The 20,372-nt window shown below is 36.8% G+C and overlaps 1 protein-coding gene across 1 annotated transcript in view; it reads left to right on the forward strand.

The window, feature by feature from the left end:
* MNAT1 (MNAT1 component of CDK activating kinase) overlaps nucleotides 1-20,372 on the forward strand; it is a 217,503-nt gene that overhangs the window by 40,052 nt on the left and 157,079 nt on the right. The gene's annotated exons all lie outside the window — the stretch shown is intronic.

Raw genomic sequence — 20,372 nt, forward strand, 5'->3', positions numbered from 1 at the left:
ATCCAAATTGTAACATGCATCGATATTTCATTCTTTTTTATGACTGAATAATTCCATTGTATGCATATACCACAGTTTGTTTCTCCATTCATTCATATGTTGGTAGACATCTGGGTCTTTCCTCCTCTTGGTTAGTGTCAGTAGTACTGCTACAAACATGTTTTGTATATGCATTGTATTTAGTACTTATTTTCAGACCTATTGAGTATATACCTAGGAGTGGAATTGGTGGGGAATGTGGTAATTCTGTGTTTAACTTTTTGATAAACCAACAAAATGTTTTCCACAGCAGCTGAACCATTTTTCATTCCTGCCAGCAATGTATGAGGGTTCCAGTTTCTCCATATCCTCACCCAGGGAGAGAGAGTGACAGAGGATATGAAGTGGGCTCTGCACTAACAGCAGCAAGCCCTGATGCAGGGCTTGAACCCATGAATTTTAGGTTAAGAATACTGCACTGTGGGCATCTAACTTCGGCTCGGGTCATGATCTCACAGTTTGTGAGTTTGAGCCCTGCATTGGGCTTTCTGCTGTCAGCACAGAGCCCGCTTTGTATACTCTGTTCGCCTCACTGCTCCCCTGCACCCTCTTTCTCCCAAGAATAAATAAACATTAAAAAAAACCTGCACTGTTATTCACTGGTGTTTTATGTAGAATGAGTAGTAAATTTTATTTCACCTTAAAGTTTCAGAAAGCTGTTTTGTACTTTGTCATAAAAATAATGCTTCATATTTGCAAATAAACAGGTCATTGTTAATATTCAGATTATCTTTGGAATTAATTCCAAAACAGCAGTGAGCAAGTGTGAAGAAATAGTTCATTTTATCTTAAATTCTTGAAGATCAACAGTGGTTTTATTTTATTTTATTTTTTTTTGCCAACTATGGTATCTTTTTGAAAGAAACAAATTTTTCTTCAAAATTTTGATAAGGTAAGCCCAGGTGTCAGCTACAGCCTTACTGAGGTTTTCTTCTTCATGCTGAGTTCTAACTTCTTAGGTATTTCCATCCTTAGCATAGGTCTTTTTATGAAAAAAATTTTTTAATTCTGTTGGCTATATATATTTGAATAATTGGGCAAATCACTAAGCTAGTTTTTATTAATGGAGTTAGTAAATTTATCCTCTCATATTCTAACAAGAATACTTATCAAGGGGTGCCTGGGTGGCTCAGTTGGTTAAGGGTCCTACTTCATTCAGCTCAGGTCATGATCTTGCCATTTGTGGGTTTGAGCACTTTGTCACATTCTGTGCTGACAGCTCAGAGCCTGGAGCCTGTTTCAGATTCTGTGTCTCCCTCTCTCTCTGCCCCTCTTTAGCTTGTGCTCTGTCTCTCTCTCTCTCAAAAATAAATAATAAACATTAAAAAAATACTTATCAGAAGTAATGCTTATTTGTATTCAATGTTAAAATTTTTTTTCTAGAGGTAATTATTTTTAATTATACTTTTAAGGGTTTTTGAGACATACTTTTCCCATAAATACTTTTACTAGAATATGCTTATGGTGTCAGTGAAAATGGAAAAATAATGCACTAATTTTATAGAAATATCAGAATTCAAGATGTTGGAAGTTGCTGAGTAAGTGCAAAATATTGTGTCTGCACAATTTAAGAATTATCTGATCAGATGGAAAAGAATTGATAAATGTAGAGATATAGCTAACAATTATTGAACATTTACTATAAGCCAGACACTGGTTTAAATTCTTTTATATGTAATAACTTATTTCATTAAGTCAATTTTTAAAAGGCTTGAATTTTCTTTTTATTAGTGTTTGAAAATAATTGTCTCTACCATTCAAAAGTAAAAATTAATTACAAATTTAAAATATGACATGGGTTTTAAAACAATCTGAGGTATAGTTCTCAAGCTTGTCTATTATTTTATTGATTGAGCTTCTCTAGGACTTATTGGTACTTAAAATGATTAATTGAAAATGTTAATGAGCAAATGTTGGTATACTTTGCCTTCCTGAAACAAAAATGTTAAGATTATTTTTTTATAGACTTAATTTTTTTAGAGCAGTTTTACATTTATAACAAGAATTGAGAGGAAAGTGCAGAGATTTCTCACCTACCCATTATCAATATCATTCACCACTAACGTACATTTTTTTTTTTTTTTTTTTTTTTTTTTTTACCAGAGATGAACCTACATTGACACATCATTATCACCCAAAGTCCATAGTTTATTTTAGGGTTCAATTTTCATATTGTGTATTCTATGGATTTGGACAAAAGTATGATGACATATCCATCATTATAATACCATATAGAGTATTTTCACTGCTCTAAAAATCTGTGCTCAGCTCAATTCTCCCCTGTCTCCCCTCTCCCCAACCAACCACAATCTCTGATCTTTTTATTGTCTTGAATTTTGCTTATTATAGAATGTTATATAGTTGGAATCATATACTGTGTAGGCTTTTCAGATTGACTTTTTTTCACTTAGTACTATGCATTTAAGTTTCCTTCAAGTCTTTTCTTGATAGCTCTTTTCTTGTTAGTATTGAGTAATATTTTATTGTCTGGATATACCAGTTTATGTATCTGTTCACATACTGAAGGATATTTGGGTTGCTTCCAAGTTTTGGCAATAATGAATAAAGCTGCTATAAACACCATGTGCAGTTTTTCGTATGGACATAAATTTCTACCTCCTTTGGGTAAATACCAAGGAGGGTAATTGCTGTAAGAGTATGCTTTATTTCCTTACTGATTTTCTGCCTGCTGGATCTGTCCATTTCTGACAGAACAGTGTGAAAGTCTCCAAATATAATAGTGGATCCATCTATTTCTCTTTGCAGTTCTGTCAGTTTTTGCTTCATATATATATATATATATATATATATATATATATATATATATATATATATATAAATATTTATTTAGAGAGAGAGAGAGAATATGAGCCTGTGGGGGGTGGGGCAGAGAGAGAGAGAGGGAGAGAGAGAATCCCAAGTAGACTCCACATTGTTAGCACAGAGCCCAGTGTGGGACTCAAACTCGTGAACAATGAGACCATGACCTGATCTGAAATCAAGAGTCAGATACTTAGTCAACTGAGCCACCTAGGTGCCCTTGTCTCACATTGTTGTCTTCTTAAAGCATTGACCCCATCATTATTATGTAATGTTCTGCTTTATCCCTGATAACTTTCCTTGCTCTGAAGTCTGCTATGTCTGAAATTACTCCTGTTTTCTTTTGATTAGTGTTAGCACAATATATTTTTCTCTATTTATTTTTAATATGTCTTTGTATTTAAAGTGGGTTTCTTGTAGATAACATGGAGTTGGGCCTTGTTTTTTGATCCAGTATGACAATCTCTGTCTTTTACTTGGTGCATTCAGATTACTGACATTCAAATTGATTACTAATATTCTTGAATTAATATCTACTGTGTTCATTACTATTTTCTATTTGTTGTTTTTGTTCTTTGTTCTTATTTTGTCTTCTTTTTCTGTCACAGTTTTCTAAACAATTTTTATGTCTGTCTGTATGTATGTATATCTGTTTAAATTCCAGTGTAGTTAACATATGGTATTATATTAGTTTCAGGTGCATAATATAGTAATTCAGCAGTTCTGTATATTACTTAGTGTTCATCAAGTTGAATGTACTCTTTTTTAAAAAAATTTTTTAATTTTTAATTTTTAAAAATTTACATCCAAATTAGTTAACATATAGTGCAACAATGATTTCAGGAGTAGATTCCTTAATGTCCCTTACCCATTTAGCCCATTCCCCCCCTCCAGTAACCCTCAGTTTGTTCTCCATATTTATGAGTCTCTTCTGTTTTGTCCCCTCCCTGTTTTTATATTATTTTTGTTTCCCTTCCCTATGTTCATCTGTTTTGTCTCTTAAAGTCCTCATATGAGTGAAGTCATGATTTTTGTCTTTCTCTAATTTCACTTAGCATAATACCCTACAGTTCCATCCACATAGTTGCAAATGGCGAATGCACTCTTAAAGCCTTTCACCCATTTCATCCATACCTCTACCCATCTCCCCTCTGGGGACCATCTATTCTGTATAGTTAAGAGTCTGTTTTTTGGTTTGTCTCTCTGTCCCTTTTTCTTTCTTTTGTTCATTTGTTTTGTTTCTTAAATTCCACAGATGAGTGAAATCATATGGTATTTGTCTTTCTCTTATTTTGCTTAGCATTATATTCTCTAGGTCCATCCATATTGTTTGTAAATGGCAAGATTCCATTCTTTTTTATGGTGGAGTAATATCCCATTGTATATGTATATACCACATCTTCTTTCTCCATTCATCAGTTGATGAACACTTGGGTTCTTTCCATAATTTGGCTATTGTAGGTAATGCTGCTATAACATAGAGGTGCATGTACCCTTTGAATTATGATTTTTGTACTCTTTGGATAAATACCTAGTAGTAGCAGTTGCTGATCATAGAGTAGTTCTATTTTTAACTTTCTGAGGAACCTCCATACTGTTTTCCACAGTGGCTGCACCAATTTGCATTTCCACTAGCAGTGCACAAGGGTTCCTTTTTCTCCACATCCTCACCAACACTTGTTGTTTCTTGTGTTGTTGATTTTAGTCATTTGACAGGTGTGTGGTGATATCTTATTGTAGTTTTGATTTTCATTTCCCTGATCAGTGATGTTGAGTATCTTTTCATGTGTCTGTTGGCCATGTAATGTTTTCTTTGGTAAAATATCTATTCATGTCTTTTGCCCATTTAAAAATTAAAAAAAAATTTTAATCAAAAAAGTATTTTTAAAGTAATCTCCATACCCAACATGGGGCTCGAGCTCATGACCCTGAGATCAAGAACCACATGCTTTACCTACTAAGCCAGCCAGGTGCCCCTCATCTGCCCGATTTTAATTGGAGTATTTGGGGTTTTTTTGCTGTTTGACTTTTATAAGTTGTTTATATACTTTGGATACCGATCCTTTATCAGATATGTCATTTGCAAATATCTTCTCCCATTCTGTAGGTAGCCTTTTTGTTTTGTTATTTCCTTTGCTGTGCAGAAGCTTTTTATTTTGATGTAGTCTCAGTAGTTTATTATTGCTTTTGTTTCCCTTGCCTCAGGAGACATACACAGAAAGAAGTTGCTATGGCTATTGTCAAAGAAGTTACTGCCTGTGTTCTTTTCTAGGATTTGTATGGTTTCGGGTCTCACATTTAGGTGTTTAATCCATTTTGAATTTATGTTTGTGTGTGGTGTAAGAAGGTGGTTTGGTTTCATTCTTTTGCTTGGTGCTATGCAGTTTTCCCAACACCATTTGTAGAAGAGACATTCTTTTTTCCCATTGGGTAGTTTTTCCTGCTTTGTTGAAGATTAGTTGGCCATATACTTGTGGGTTCTTGTATGTTCTGTTCCTTTGATCTGTGTATCTATTTTTGTGCCAGTACCATACTGTTTTGATTCCTAAAGCTTTGTAATATAACTTAAAGTCTGGAATTGTGATGCCTTCATCTTTTTCTTTTAAACATTTTTTTCATGTAGGGGTGCCTGGGTGGCTCAGTGTGTTGGGTCTCTGACTTCAGCTCAGGTCATGATCTCATGGTTCGTGAGTTTGAGCCCTACGTAGGGCTCTGTGCTGACAGTCAGAGCCTGGAGCCTGCTTCAGATTCTTTGTCTCCCTCTCTCTCTGCCCCTCCCCACTTGCACTCTGTATCTCTCAAAAGTAAACATTAAAATAAAAAAAATTTAAAAATTAATAAAATAATTTTTTTTCATATTTATTTATTTTGAGAGATAGAGCAGGGGGAGGGACAGAGCAAGAGAGGCAGAGAGAATCCCAAGCAGGCTCCACACTGTCAGCAGAGATCCTGACGTGGGGCTTGCACTCACAAACCATGAGATCATGACCTGAGCTGAAATTAAGAGTTGGATGCTGAACCACCAGAGCCACCCAGGCGCCCTGGGACTTTTTTTTTCTTTTTCAGGGTTGCTTTGGCTATTCAAGTCTTTTGTGGTTCCATACAGATTTTAGGATTGTTTGTTCTAGCTCTGTGAAAAATGCTGTTGGTATTTTGATAGGGATTGCATTAAATATGTAGGTTACTTTGGATAGTGTAGACATCTTAACAATATTTGTTCTTTCAATCCATGAGCATGGAATATCTTTTCATTTCTCTGTGTCATCTTCAATTTCTTTCATCAGTGTTTCATAGTTTTCAGAGTACAGATCTTTCACTTCTGGTTAAGCTTATTCCTAGGTATTATTTTTGGTGCAATTGTAAGTAGGATTGTTCTCTTAATTTTTCTTTTTGCTGCTCCATTATTAATGTATGGAAACAGTGCATTTCTGTACATTGTGTTAGTAGTCTGTGACTTTACTGAATTAATTCATTTATCACCTTTAGTAGTTTTTTGGTGGAGTCTTTTGGGTTTTCTATATATAGTATCATATCATCTACAAATAGTGAAAATTTTACTTCTTCCTTATCAGTTTGGTTGCCCTTTATTTCTTTTTGTTGTATGCTGTGGCTCATACTTATGGAACTGTGTTGAATGAAAAGTAGTGAGAGTGGACATCTTTGTCTTGTTCTTGACTTTAGGGGAAAAGCTCTGTTTTTCCCAATTGAGTATGCTTTTTGCTTTTGCTTTTTGCTTTTGGGTTTTTCCTCATAAGGCCTTTATTATGTTGAGGTGTCTTCCCTCTACACCCACCATGTTGAGGGTTTTTGTCATGAATAGATGACATGAATAGATGTTATATGTTGTCAAATGCTTTTCCTACATCTATTGAAATGATTGTATGCTTTTTATTCTTTCTCTGTTATTGATATATCACATTGATTTGTACATATTGAACTACCCTTGCATCCTGAAAATAAAGCCCACTTGATTGGGCTGAATTATTATTATTTTTTAATGTATTGTTGGATATGGTTTTGCTAGTATTCTGTTTAGGATTTTTGCAGCGATGTTAATCCAAGATACAGGCCTGTAGGTTTCCTTTATTGTGGCATTCTTTGTTTGGTTTTGGTATCAGGGTAATGTTGGCCTCATAGAACTTGGAAGTTTTCCTTTCTTTTCTAGTTTTTGGAATAGTTTGAAAAGAAGAGGTATTAACTCTTCTTTAAATGTTTGGTAGAATTCATCTTTGAAGCCATCTGGTTTTGGACTTTGGTTTATTGGGAGTTATTTGATTACTGATTCAATTTCATTTTTGGTAATCAGTCTATTCAAATTTTCTATTTCTTCCTGCTTCAATTTTGGTAGTTTATATAGGTAGTTTATATAGCTTCTGGGAATTTGTTTATTTCTTCTAGGTTGTACAATTTGTTGGTATAATAATCTTTTGTATTTCCGTGGTTCAGTTTTTCTTTCTCCTCTTTTGTTTGTGATTTTATTTGAGTCCTGTCTTCCTTCCTTCCTTCCTTCCTTCCTTCCTTCCTTCCTTCCTTCCTTTCTTTCTTTCTCATTGGTCTTTTCAAAGAACCAGCTCCTAGTTTCATTGATCTATGTGTGTGTTTTGTTTTGTTTTAGTTTCTATATCATTTATTTCAATAGCTCTTATTATTTCCTTCCTTCTCCTGGTTTGGGGTTTTGTTTTTTTAGCTCCCTTAGGTGTAAGGTTAGGTTGTTTGAGATTTTCTTGGTTTTTATTTTTTTTTATTTTTATTTTTAACATTTATTTATTTTTGAGACAGAGAGAGAGAGAACATGAACAGGGGAGGGTCAGAGAAAGAGATACAGAATCTGAAACAGGCTCCAGGCTCTGAGCTGTTAGCACAGAGCCCGACGCAGGACTCGAACCCACAAACTGCGAGATCATGACCTGAGCCAAAGTCAGATGCTTAACCAACTGAGCCACCCAGGTGCCCCTTCTTGGTTTTTAAACTAGGCATATATTGCTATAAACTTCCATCTTAGACTTCTTTTGCTACATTCCAGAGATTTTGGACCCGTATGTTTTCACTGTTATTTCTCTACATGTAATATTTAATTTCTTCTTTGATTTCTTGGTTGACCCATTCATTGTTTAGTAGCATGCTGTTTAACCTCCATGTATTTATGCACTTTCTGGATTTTTTTCTTGTGCTTGATTTCTAGTTTCATAGCATTTATGGTGAGAAAAGATGCATTGTATGCCTTCAGTCTTTTAAAATTTGTTGAGGCTTGTTTTGTGGCCTTTGTGTGATCTATTCTGAAGAATGTTTTTTGTGCGTTTGAAAAGAATGTGTATTATGCTGTTTAGGATGGAATGTTATGAATATATTTGTTAAATGCATCTGTTCCAGGGTGTCATTCAAAGCCATTGTTTACTTGTTGATTTTCTGTGTGGATGACCTGTCCATCGATGGAAGTGGGGTGTTAAAGTTCCATACTATTACTGCATTATTATTGATTAGTTCCTTTATGTTTGTTTTTAATTGTTTTTTGTATTTGGGTGCTTGCATGTTGGGTGCATAAAATATTTATAATTGTTATATCTTCTTGTTGCATTGTCTGCTTCATTATTATATAGTGTCCTTCCTTTGTCTCTTGTTATAGTCTTTGTTTTAAAGAGTCTAGGGGGGCCTGGGTGGCTCAGTCGGTTGAACATCTGACTCTTGGTATTGGCTCAGGTCCTGATCTTGCCATTGTGAGATCAAGTCCCGCATTGGGCTTCTTGCTGAACATGGAGCCTGCTTGGGATTCTCTCTCTCCCTCTCTCTCTGCCCCCCTGCTGTTCATGCGTGTGTGCTCACTCTTTGTCAAAATAAATATATAAATTTAAAAAAATGAACTGTATCTTGTCTGATATAAGTATTGCTACCTCAACTTTCTTTTGACATCCATTTGCCTGATAAATGTTTCTCCATCCCCTCACTTTTGTTTTGTTTTTAATTTTTTTAAATATTTATTTTTGAGACAGAGAGAGTGACAGAGTGTGAGCACGGGCGGTGCAGAGAGAGAGGGAGACACAGAATCCAAAGCAGGCTCCAGGTTCTGAGATGGCAGCACAGAACCCAGTGCAGGGCTCAAACTCACAGACCATGAGATCATGACCTGAGTCGAAGTCTGACGCTTAACTGACTGAGCCACCCAGGCTCCCCTCCATCTCCTCACTTTCAATCTGCATGTGTCTTTAGGTCTGAAAAGGGTCTCTTGTAGGCAGCATATAGATTGTGTCTTTTTGTTTTTTTATTCCATTCTGTTACCTTATGTCTTTTAATTGGAGTGTTTAGTCCATTTATATTCTAAGTAATTATTGATAGATATGTATTTATTGCCTATTTGTTACTTATTTTGTGGTGGTTTTTGTAGTTTTTCTCTGTTCCTTCTCTTGCCTCTCTAATGTTTTGCTGACTTTCTTTAGTGATATACTTTGGTTCCTTTCTTTTTTATTTTTTGCATATCAGTGATTTTTGATCTGGGGTTATCATTTGGTTTATATATAACATCTTCTGCATATAATAGTCTATATGATGGTGATGGTCACTTAAGTTTTAGCCCATTCTTTTTCCTCTTCTCTCCACATTTTAAGTATATGGTGTCATATTTTACACCCTTTTATTTTGTGAACCCTTGACTGATTTTTACAGATACACTTGTTTACTGTTTTTGTGTTTTCTACTTTTCATACTCTTACTTGTGGTCTTTTTTTTTTTTTTTTTTTTTACTCAATCCCCTTTAACATTTCTTGTAGGGCTGGTTTAGTGGTCATGAACTTCTTTAACTTTTGTTTGAGAAATTCTCTCTCTCCTTCTATTCTTAATGATGGCCTTGCTGGATAGAGTATTCTTGGCTCCAGAGTTTTTTCTTTCAGCACTTTGAGCATATCCTGCTACTCCCTACTGACCTGCAAAATTTCTGCTGAAAAATCCACTGATAGCCTTTTGGGGTTTCCCTTGTTTGTAACTGTGTTCTTTTCTCTTGCTGCTTTTTAAATTCTTTCTTCTCTTCTTCCCCCCGCCCCCCTCCTCCTCCTCTTCTTCTTCTTCTTCGATAAAGTTTATTTATTTTGAGATCGAGAGAGAGAGAGAGAGAGAGAGAGAGAGAGAGAACGAGCAGGAGGGGAGCAGAGAGAGAGAAGGAGAGAGAGAGAGGCCCAAGCAGGCTCTGCACTGTCAGTGCAACTGTGAGATCATGACCTGAGCTGAGATCAAGAGTTGGATGCTTAACTGACTGAACCACCCAGGTGCCCCTCAAATTCTTTATCACTACTTTTTCTTTTTTACCATTTTATTTTATTTTATTTTTTAAATGTTTATTTTTGAAAGAGTGCAAGCAGGGGAGGGGCAGAGAGAGGGGGACAGAGGATCTAAAGCTGGCTCTGTGCTAACAGCAGTGAGTCCAATGTGAGGCTCAAACTTATACAAACCATAAGATCATGACCTGGGCCAAAATAGGAAACTCAAATGACTGAGCCATCCAGGTGCCTACACAGCCCCGGCACCCTGCCTTTTTTTTTTTTTTTTTTTTTTTACCATTTTAATCACTGTGTGTCTTGGTGTGGACCTTCTTGGGTTGATTTTTGTTGGGGCATCTCTGCCTCCTGGATCTGTATATATGTCTCCTTTCCCACATTACTGAAGTTTTCAGCTATTATTTCTTCAAATAAGTTTTCTGCCCACTTTCTCTTCTCCTTCTATGATCCCTATAACGAGAATGTTATTATGCTTGATGGAGTCATTGAGTTCCCTTAAGTCTATTCTCATTTTGCATAATTTTTTTCTGTCACCTGCTCAGCTTGATTACTTTCCATTCCTCTGTCTTCCAGGTTTCTGATTCATTTCTCTACTTCCTCTAGCTGGCCATTTATTTCATCTAATGTATTTTTAATTTCATTTATTGTGTTCTTCATCTCTGATTTTTTTTTTTAATCTCTTTGTTGAGGGTCTTACTGTTGTCCTCCATTCTTTTCTCATTACTCTATGAGGTATATTATTTATATCCATTTTGCTTGCATCTCTTGGCTGTGGTCCAGAGCCACAGGACCTCTGGACTTGTGACATTTAGGAGATATTCCTCTGCCTCTTCATTTTGTTCCTCTCTGTGCCTATTCCTCTGTGTTAGGAAAGTCAGATTTTTCTGCTCTTGAAAGTAATAGCCTTATGAAGAAGAGGTTTTGTAGTGCCCTGTAGTGCATTGTGTCTTGTTTCCTAGAACCTGGTGCTTTAGGGGTGTCTCCTATTTGTGTTGTGTGTGCCTGCTGTTGTGTCCTGGCTGCTTTATCCTTCAGTGAAGTGATCTGCAGAGGATGTAAAGCTTTGCTTGTTTTAGCTGGGGTTTTGTCCCTAGCTGGGGTGGAGTGTACAGTTTTAACAGGATGCGCAGGTTGGCCTGGGAGATGAGACCTGCGACTGCTTCCTCAGGGTGGACAATTTTAACAAGATTGTGCACCACTGTGGCTGCCAGGACAGAGGGCCCGCAGAGTTTGTTGGGAGATGTGGTGCTGGCAAGGTTTGCACAGATCTTCTTGGTGGAGGGATGGGAGGTACCTATAGCACAGGGACTGAGGCAAGCATGACTGGAGAGGGCTGATTTGTTGAAGCACGGCAGGGTGGGGCTTGTAAGCAAGTTAGGTAGTGAGTGTTGGCCTGCTTGTTCCTGTTGGTGGTTGTGTGTTAATGCTGAGGGGCAGAGGTGGGAAAAGGTGCCTGACAGCTCGTTTGTTCCTGTAGGGGTCTTCCTGTGATCCCTACCCCTCGGGATACCTCTGAGATGAGTAAATAGCTCTCACTCCAGTATGCCACAGGCATTTTGCAAACTGCTGATTCTACACTGTATCTTCCCAGGCAGTTTGTATTGTTGTCTCTTTCAGGGTGGGAACTCAGTTTGTAATGCCCTTTGGGCTTTCCCAGAACTAAGCTTGCTGATTTTTAAAATTTCTGGTTTTAGGTCCCTCTGGTTGTAGGGACCTGACCAGGAGGGGCACCTGGCTGACTCATTTGGAAGAGCATCAAACTCTTGACCAAGGGGTCTTGAGTTCGAGCCCCAATTATGGGTGTACAGATTACTAAAAAAAAATAAAATAAAACAAAAAAATAGAACACATGAAATTTGTTTTCAAAGCTAAGTTTTATGGGGATTTGTGTTCCTGGTGTGGGCTCTTTGGTGTGATAGTCTGTTTCTCACTCCTCTTTCTGTGGGCAGCTTTCCCCCTAACCCCTAGATGTCAGCAGTCAGTTTTGCTCCCCAACATTTCTCTGTCCTTCCTATCCTATTTGATGTGGCCAAAGATCCAAAAAGCTCAGAGAACAAGGAGGACAAATGCCCCAAAAAACCCACACCTAGGCAAATCATTAGCAAATTACAGAAAATTAAAGATAAAGAAAAAATGATGCCAGAAGGGGTAAATAACATCTCACTTATGAAGGAACAAAGATAAAAATTACATTCTTCTCTACCTTTAATTATGGAGTTTGTTCTGCCAGTCTGGGTTGTTTTTTGGGTTATTTATGCTGGTGTGAGTGTTATCTAGTTATATTCATCGGATGAGGTGAGCTTAGGGTCCTCTTACTCCACCATCTTCTCAGCCTCTGTTGTGGTTTTAAATGGGCACTTTATGTGATTCCATTTTCTCTTTTTAGCACATCAGTCTTCTTTTTGTACTTTGGTAGTAGCTGCCCTAGAGTTTGCAATATACATTTATAACTAATCCAAATCCACTGGCAAAAAATACCATACCACTGCGCAGTAGTGTGAGAGCCTTATAATAACAAAATAATTCTAGTTCTTCCCTCCTATTTCTTGTATCATCAGTGTCATTCATTTCATTTATATATAATCATACGTAGGCATATATACATGTATCTCTATATAGAAATTTATATAATCAAATATGTTATTAGTTTGAACTACATCTTATTTGTTAGATTAATAATAAAAATGAAGTTATTATTTTATCTTCACTTATTTTTTTCTCAAGTGTTCTTTCTTAATGTAGATCTGCGTTTCTGACTCATTATTTTTATTTCTCTAAAGAACTTTTTTTAAACACTTCCTACAAGACCGGTCTTTTGGCAAAAATGTTTTTTAATATTTGTCTGATAAAGTATTCTTTCTTCACTTTTTTTTCTTTTTAATTTTTTTTTCATGTTTTTTTATTTTTGAGACAGAGGGAGAGACAGAGCATTAGCAGGGGAGGGGCAGAGAGAGTGGAAGACACAGAATCTGAGGCAGGCTTCAGGCTCTGAGCTGGCAGCACAGAGCCCGATGTGGGGCTCGAACCCACGAACCGTGAGATCATGACCTGAGCTGAAGTCCAAGGCTCAACTGACTGAGCCACCCAGGTGCCCCGTTCTTTCTTCACTTTTTTTTTTTTTAAATGTTTATTTATTTTTGAGACAGAGAGAGACAGAGCATGAACCGGGGAGGGTCAGAGAGAGAGGGAGACACAGAATCCGAAGCAGGCTCCAGACTCTGAGTGGTCATCACAGAGCCCAATGCGGGGCTCGAACTCATGGACCGTGAGATCATGACCTGAGCTGAAGTTGGATGCTCAACCGACTAAGCCACCCAGGCGCCCCTCTTTCTTCACTTTTTAAGGGTAGTTTGGCAGGTTGGAGGTGTTTTTCTGTAAACACCTTAAATATTTCAGTTAAATATTTCTCTTGTATGTCTTTTTGGGAGAGAAGTTGAATGTAATGCTTATATTCCTTTATAAGTGAGATGTTATTTCCTCCCTCTGGCTTCTTTCATAATTTTTTCTTTATCTTTAATTTTCTGTAATTTGCTAGTGATATGCCTAGGTGTGGGTCTTTTGGGGGGGAATTTGTCCACCTTGGTGTTCTTTGAGCTTTTTGGATCTTTGGTTTAGTGTCTGATGTTAATTTAGGGGAAATTTTCAGTTACTGTGGTTTCACCTATTTCTTCTGTGTCTTGTCTCTTTCTGGTATTCTAGTTGCACATATCTTACACTTTTTGTAGTTCTACAGCCCTTGGGTATTCTGTTCCATTCAGTCTTTTTCCCTTTGGTTTTCAGTTTTCGAGGATCGTACTGATATATTCTCTTGCTCAAAGATGGTTTCCTCAGCTGTATCTAGTCTACTATTAAGGCCATCAAAGACATTCTTCATTTCTGTTACATTATTTTTTTTTTTAATCTCTACCATTTCTTTTTGGTTATTTCTTAGACTTTCCATCTGTTTATATCGCTCATCTGTTCTTACATTTTGTCTCCTTTATTTGTTAGGGACCTTAGCGTCTTAATTATGGTTGTTTTATATTCTTAATTAGATAATGCTAACATCCTTGCCATGTCTGGTTCTGAGCTTGCTCTGTGTCTTCCAGTTATGTTCTTTTGCCTTTTGGTGTGGCTTGTAAGTTTTTCTTGATAGCTGAACATGATGTACTGTGTAAAAGAAACTGTTCTAAGTAGACTTTTAGTAATGTTGTGGTGAGGTATTGGGAAAAGGGAAGTGTTCTATATTTCTGTGATTAGGTCCCAGACTTTTAGTGAGCCTATGCCTTTGGACTGTGAAGTTCATAAGTGTTTCAAAGTTATTCTTTTCTCCCTACTTAGATGGACTGGATGGCTAGAATCAGCTACAGTTGGTAATTTACCCTCCCCCAGGTTAGTTAGGCTCTGATAACACCCAAGCTGGTTAGGCTTTGGTTAATTAGTTTCATCTGAGAAACCTTGTTGAGAAACCTTGTTGAGAAGGTAGGGTGCATTGGTGTATTTCAAAATGATTTCTTTCTCCACATCCCCTTTTACATTCAAATTATATTTATTTTATTTTTAATTTTTTTTAATGTTTGTTTATTTTTGAGAGAGAGAGAGAGTCAGAGTGTGAACCGAGGAGGGGCAGAGAGAGAGGGAGAGAGACACAGGCTGTCAGCACAGAGCCTGATATGGGGCTTGAACCCACAAACCGCGAGACCTGAATCAAAGTCAGACTCTTAACCAACTGAGCCACCCAGGCACCCCTCAAATTGTATTTCTTTGTAAATAACATTTATTGATCACATATAACCTGGTTCTCAGATACTTTGATTTTGGTCTCAGTACCTTTGATAGTCTTAAAAATTACTGAGGACTCCCCAAGAGCTTTTATTTATGAATTTTTATCTGTTAATAGTTACCATGTTGGACATTAAAATTGAGAAAATTTGAAAACATTTATTAAAAATATAAATAATATATTTTATAAAATGTATTTTCCAAAACAAAAATTTTAGAGTAGTATTGCTATATGTTTTGTTTCATTTTATTTTATTTTATTTTATTTTATTTTTGAGAGAGAGGGAGAGAGAGAGTGCATGCAGTGGAGGGGCCAGGAAGAGAGAGAGAGAATCCCAAGTGGGCTTCATGCTCAGCCTGATGTGGGGCTTAATCCTATGACTCTGGGATCATGACCCAAGCTGAAATCGAGAGTCTGATGCTCAACTGACTGAGCCACCCAGGTGCCCCACCATTGCTTTACATTTTTGCAAATCCCTTTGTTTGGGTTAAGAGAAGACAGATTGTGATATTTGCTTCTGTAACGAATCTACATTGTCACATGTAATTTCCAATGAAGTATATGGAGATGATGTGGCTTCCATAGATACATAGTTGGAAAATGGAGGAACCTATTGATTCTTTTTCAAATAATGTAAATATTCTTTGGCCTACTTAGGTAAATATATATTTAGTTCCTTTGAGTCGTTGAGAAAGTGAAGGTGATGTTTTACTTAATGTAGGACCTACATTTCTGGGTATCGTAGAACTAATTGAATCTGCCCTTAGCTTTCCCAAGGTAGATTTACAGAAATGGTCCTGATGGAGATGCATTCTTGGCTTGGTATCCTGGCAGTTTGTTTTCTTTAAATTCTCCAAGGCTCTGAATGCCCCTGGTGGCCATGTTGTGTTTCTTTACCATTCATATAATTGTTTGTTACGTCTCCCAGTGTGCAAGATTATTTCTGAAGCCCTTCATAAAGTTAGCTGGAGGATTTTTCTTTCAATTTCTAATTGACCTTCACTCTGTTTCTTCAACCATATGTTTGAAGGGGCATTGAGCCTCTGCAAAACTTGGATCTCAACATCAATACTATCATCTCCACAAACTTTTTGGCTATTCTAGTTCAAAACTGTTCATCAGTGGCAATAAGTAGAGTCCATGTATTTCAGGAAATACTAGACTCAGGATAGTACTTTTGGAATTGTCATTGGCTTGGAGCATTTGGAGTGTGATGTGTTAAGAGTGGTCAAGAGTGTAGAGTGTAATTTGTTCACCTGTTGCTTATTGGCCGAGAGCTTATGGTAGTAGTATTCAGAGTATACCTTTATTACAGTTTTGTTTCTTCTTTTCTATTTTGACCACTATATTATAAGCCTTTACGTACAAGTTGGTGTTACTCTCTTTGTATCCCTCGTAGAATGAAGGATATTGGTTTTGGGTATATTGAGTTTCAGGGAATTTTATTTTTCTAAGTAAAAAAATGTAGCTGTGGGATGTCAGATAGGAAGTGTGCAATAGGCGGTGTCTAATAGGAACTCAGAAGGTATGTTTGGGCTAAAGGTAGACACTGGGGATTGTTACTTACATCATTGTTAAGAGTAAGAGTGAAAGAGAAAATGTGGATTGTGAAGCAGACCAAGGTCAATTCTTGCTAGTTACATGATTTTAAGCCAGCTATTTGACTCCCCAGTGCTCAGTGACCTCATCTGTATAGTAAGGACAGTCATATGTACATCATAAGATGCCTAATGCATATTATCTTTGACTTCCTTCATTCTTTTCCAACCTTTTTCTAGAAAACATATACAGTGTTTTTCAACAGAGCATTTAAATTTGGCTTAGGAGTTTACTGGCAGGAGGGCAAAAAGGGAAATTAAATGTGTTCCATGATCCTTGCTGTTTGTAAGGGGGGCACAAAAACCCATTTTGGTGGGGGGAGGGGCTCGTGTTTTCTTGTCACAGCTTACTAAATTACTAGCTCTTTCCTTATCCTCTGTGTATAGCTCAATTTTTCTGGCTCAAAATGGGCTTAAATGTCCTATTTGAATTTGTGCCTTATATTATTTGCTTGTTAGTTATAAATTGCTGTGCTAAATGGTATAGCTTGTTAGTTATAAATAGCTGTGCTAAATGGTAATAGCCAACAGAAGATTGAATGGTTATTTTGAATTCTAAAACAGTGAAAAAATGGATGAACATAATTTTTCTTTTTAATTTTGAGAATAAGCTGTATTCCCCAGAGTCTGTAGGGAGAAGTTTATAATGTTTTAACATGTGCTCTCCCAGGCCATCCCTTCTATTTTTATGGATGAATTCTTTATTTGACTCCCAAAACACTTTGTTGCAATAGTTTTTTCCCTCAAGCTTTGGAATAGATAAGATTATGAATTCCCTTTTAGGTATAAGATGATACATAACAATGTAACCTTTAGGTTACAGAAAAGTTATTTACACGTTCTAGAAAAGTTAGGCAGCATATTTTGAGAGAAAAAATTCCCTTAATATCTAGCTCCTACCCTATAGAGTTCAGTACACATGGGTTTAAGGAATAATTTATTATAGGGATAAAATTTTTCTTTAACAGAAGTTATCACTTGTTTATCTTTCAAGACCATAGACTTCTGTTTGGAGTTGTTTCAGGAAGTCAGTGAGCTAAAGAAGAATGGAAAGTCCTGATAAAACTAGATTACTTCCAAGAAAGCCTTAAATACAAAATTTGTGATTATTTGCCTTTTTCTAAGTCAGTTAATTCTATTTAAAAGAAAAAAAAATTTTTTTTTAAATTTTTTTTAACATTTATTTATTTTTGAGACAGAGAGAGCATGAACAGGGGAGGGTCAGAGAAAGAGGGAGACACAGCATCTGAAACAGGCTCCAGGCCCCGAGCTGTCAGCACAGAGCCCGATGCGGGGCTCGAACCCACAGACTGCGAGATCATGACCTGAGCCGAAGTCGGATGCTTAACCGACTGAGCCACCCAGGTGCCCCCCCCCCCAAAATTTTTTTTTTTATTTGAGAGAGAGAGAGAGAGAGCGAGTGAGCATGCGAGTGGGGGAGAGGGACAGAAGGAGAGAGAGATAGAATCCCAGGCAGGTTCCATGTAGAGCCTGATGTGGGGCTTGATCCCATGACTCTGGGATCATGACCTGAGCTGAAATCAAGAGTTGGTCGTTCAACCAGCTGAGCCACCCATGTGTCCCTTAGTTAATCTATTTTAATAATTACTGAAATTCTACATGGAATATAATTCCTCTTGAAAAATTAAAGGAAATAAGTCAGATAAAAAATCTTGACAAAGGAATATAAGCAGCTAACTATTGATATAAGAAAATAAAATCTAAAAATAAGTTGTTTAGGGGCACCTGGGTAGCTTAGTCAGTTGAGCATATGACTTCAGCTCAGGTCATGATCTCGATGTTTTTGAGTTCCAGCCCAGCATCGGGCTGTCTGCTGTCGGCACAAAGCCTGATTCTGATCCTCTGTCTCCCTCTCTCTCTGACACCCCCCCCCCCCCCCCCCCCCGCTCACTCACTCTCTCTCTCAAAAATAAATAAACATTAAAAACAAATAAATAAATAAGTTGTTTAGAGAGAAAAGAAGGTGGGCACCATTCTGGTTTTCAAAAACAAGAGAAAATCATAACGCTATCTTTGGGAATGGGTAATGACTGGGGATTTGGGCTTTTCCAGCAAATTTTCCTGTGCTCTGAAAAATAGGAAATTTTATATGAAAAACTTTCTTGCACTCTTGGAGGCCAAAGCTTGATTATATACTGCTGCTTTGGTTGTTCTGTTGCCAGATGAAGTGAACTAGCAATTACCAACTTTTTCTTCTGTTTTTTTTTTCTTTTTTAATATATATGACTGGTTTCATATAAAAACTTTGTAAATATGTATTTTATAAGTATAGAAAAAAATTGGTCACATAAACTCTACACCTAAAGTAGTTATGTTATCTGTGGGAAGTGTGATATAGAACAGAATGAGGTAGAGTTTTCAGTTTTTTTCTCTGTATGCTTCTATCTTTGAGCTTTAAAAAGAGAGTTATTTGTGTTTTCAGCAGTTAAAATTGGGAGGGGAAGACTTATAGGAAAATAAATTATTTTAAAAATTCTTAAATACTGTAGAAATCCTTATGATTTAAGGCAGATTTTTAATTTTTTTTTTTAAGTGAGAGTATGCGTGAGCAGGGGAGGGGCAGAGGGAGAGGGAGAAAGAGAATCTCAGGCAGACTCCTCACCCGTCACCTCACCCTTCACCTCACCCAACCAAGATCATGACCTGACGTGAAACCAAGAGTTAGACACTTAACCAGCTGAGCCACCAGGCACCCTTTAAGGTGTATTTTTTAAAAAATAGAGATGGAAAATTGATCATGAAACAAATAATGTAACTAATATGCAGTATGACTTTTAGAAATATTAAAGTTTTCTGTATTGCCTTGTTAAGTGAATTATCAACTGAATCTACTCTACAAGACCTTGAAATATAGAATATTATTTGTGTGTTGATAGTTTTGAGTGTTTTAGATGGCTCCTTGCTTATCAATATCTTTAGTCAATATATTTTTAAAGTGTGCTCATTTTCATCTTATGCATTTGGATTTAATTTTCTTTAACCACAAACATTAGGGGAAATGCACCACTCCCAATCTTCTGAATCCCAAAGTGAATTTTCTGGGGATTTGTTGATCTAGATAATGACAGTTGTGATCTTTGTTCTTTCAGGATTTTTTTTCCCTCTAATATTTGATGGCACCGTTACGATAGAAGAAATACACAGTCAATGCTAGTATTTTACTAGTAACCAACCTTAAAAATTCTTACTACCCTGTGTAATTCTTCTCATTTAGCTTTCTCTACAAGTCAGCCACATACCTGGAAGAAATAAACATTTACCTTTTTCACTAGAATTTCTGATTTCCCCTCTTATATTCATTTTTTTAATTATGTGTAGTTTATTGAGTACTTAGTATTTGTCAGGCACTGGGGATAGAGAACAATAGTCCAGATTCCTGCTGTCATGAAATGTATATTATATCCTAGTAGGGGTTACAGAAAATCAACACATAAATAATTTCAGATAATGCTAAGAAAGGAGTGATTAGGGCTGGTGTCGTCCTAACCTATGTGGAGTTTGGCAACATTACAACTAGAGAAATGAGTATCAAAATGTTTAAATATTTATAAGTTAAGGATCAAGCTACACATCCATGCTGCCCACTTCTCAAGGGCTGGCATCCTCAAGACCCAGAGGCTAAAGAAACTGTTGCTCTCTTCTCCTAGCCAGCCTTTCTACTTGCTAGTCTGATTAGTAGCATGGATGACTTGGGGCAGAGCAGGGATGGTTGAGTGGTGCCTGGACCCATCAAAAACAGTATGTGAACTGATCCTGTCAACTCCCTAGTAATCCAGTACAGAGAGGTTAACCTCTTTAAGTCCTTGTTTTTGTAACTCAAGACTTTCAGGAAATTCTCAGCTCTTCCCCAGATTGCACTACCCGAGAAGA

Source organism: Panthera pardus, unplaced genomic scaffold, assembly GCF_024362965.1.
Source record: "Panthera pardus isolate Hobbes unplaced genomic scaffold, ASM2436296v1 HiC_scaffold_24, whole genome shotgun sequence".
NCBI classification, from domain to species: Eukaryota; Metazoa; Chordata; class Mammalia; order Carnivora; family Felidae; genus Panthera; species Panthera pardus.